At 50.1% G+C, this 1,953-nt stretch overlaps 1 pseudogene; it reads left to right on the forward strand.

Moving 5' to 3' along the window:
* The first annotated feature begins 572 nt into the window (after nt 1-572).
* LOC102134196 (CMP-N-acetylneuraminate-beta-galactosamide-alpha-2,3-sialyltransferase 1 pseudogene) lies at nt 573-1,362 on the forward strand (annotated as a pseudogene).
* The last annotated feature ends 591 nt before the right edge of the window (nt 1,363-1,953 follow it).

The following is a 1,953-nucleotide window of genomic DNA, read 5'->3' on the forward strand; positions in this document are numbered from 1 at the left end:
TTTATTTTTGGCTTACACCATTAGCTCAAAGGCTCATTGATGATATCCCTCAAGTCTGACAAGTGGAGACCTCTTCTGGTGGTGTTACTGCAACACTGGCCTGAGTTCTTTGGCTCACTCATAAGTAAAAATTAACACCAGTGTAAACAGGAATTTATTTCAGGCAAGTTTTAATAGGCTTGTGGCTCTAGCAGCACAAGGGAGCAGTGTATAGAAAAGGAGTCCTGATGTTATCTCCCAAAAGGGTTCTGCTCTTGTCATTTTAAGGAAGTTGAGGCAGGAAAAAGGAGCATTGTGTAGGCAATGTTTAGGAAGGGTATTCTCTGTACCTACACAGTACGGTCTCATGCCCAAACATGAAGCACATGTGTCAGAGGCATTTGAACCAGAGTCACTCCATCTTGAATAGGGGCTGGGTAAAATAAGGTTGACACCTACTGGGCTGCATTCCTGAGAGATTAGGCATTCTTACTCACAGGATGAGATAGGAGGTCGGCACTAAGTACAGGTCACAAAGACCTTGCTGATAAAAAGAGTGGTAAAGAAGCCAGCCAAAACCCACCAAAACCAAAATGGCAACAAAAATGACCTCGGGTCATCCTCACTGCTCATGCATTAGCATGCTAAAAGACACCTACCAATGGTGGCTGAGGCTCCAGCAGGAGAAGAAGCCCAATATCTTGAACAACACGATCAAGGAGTTCAGAGCGGTACCTGGGAATGTGGACCCAATGCTGGAGAAGAGGTCGGTGGGCTGCTGGCGCTGTGCTGTTGTGGGCAACTCAGGCAACCTGAGGCAATCATCGTATGGGCCTGAGATAGACAGTCACAATTTTGTGCTCAAGATGAACAAGGCACCCACGGCAGGGTTCGAAGCTGATGCTGGGAGCAAAATAGCCCACCTCTGGGGTACCCTGAGAGCTTCCAGGAGTTCGGGGACAATGTAAGCATGGTCCTGGTGCCCTTCAAGACCATTGACTTGTTGTGGGGGGTGAGAGCCACCACCACGGGTGCCATTTCCCACACCTACACCCCGTTCCCTGCAAAGATCAGAGTAAAACAAGATAAGATCCCGATCTACCACCCAGCCTTCATGAAGTATGTCTTCAATAACTGACTGCAGAGCCACAGGTGGTACCCATCCACAGGTATCCTCTCAGTCATCTTCTCAATGCACATCTGCGATTAGGTGGACTTGTATAGCTTCTGAGCAGACAGCAAAGGGAACTTACACTACTACTGGGAGAACAACCCGTCTGTGAGGCCTTTTTGCAAGATTGGGGTACACGATGCAGACTTTGAGTCTAACATGACGGCCACCTTGGCTTCATCAATAAAATCCGGATCTTCAAGGGGAGATGATGCAGTGAAGGGTTGAGGATGGATGCACTGTCAGGCCTCTGTGTTTCCAGCCCCAGCATCTTGCCAGAGCCAGTTCATCCAGGAGCTTGGAGGGTCAGCCTCAGGTGTGTGCCTGGGTGCCACTCACAGCCTCTTGCACCCAGCCGTTGGCAGTATCTACTCAGGAAAGTCACTACCCGGCATGGCAGAGCACATCTCAAAACCTGTCTTGGGTGGGGACAACGTCCCCCTCACTGCTGCCCCAGGGCTGGGCAGATGCTGGAAAAGGTTCAACCTCCACACATTAAAATCATTTTGACTTCTGGGGTGGGCTTGGGGAACAAATGTGGAAGATGCCCATATTCTGAGAGACATCATGGATTCCCAAGGAAGATAGAGAGACTTGAGTGGTGATTACCTCCAGCGCAGAGACACGCCAGGTGGTGTCGGCACTGGGGGCGAGATGCTGCCCTTCTTTGCATGAAGCTTGGCCTCTCCCTTGGCGTGATAACCCTGTCATCCCCGTCTTCCCAAAGCTCATTTAAGCGCCACCAGAGGCTTCTACCCCAAAGATTTTCACAGAAACTTGAGGCCAGGTGCCGTGGCTCACAC

The sequence above is a fragment of the Macaca fascicularis genome, chromosome 5 (genome assembly GCF_037993035.2).
Source record: "Macaca fascicularis isolate 582-1 chromosome 5, T2T-MFA8v1.1".
In the NCBI taxonomy this organism is placed as follows: domain Eukaryota; kingdom Metazoa; phylum Chordata; class Mammalia; order Primates; family Cercopithecidae; genus Macaca; species Macaca fascicularis.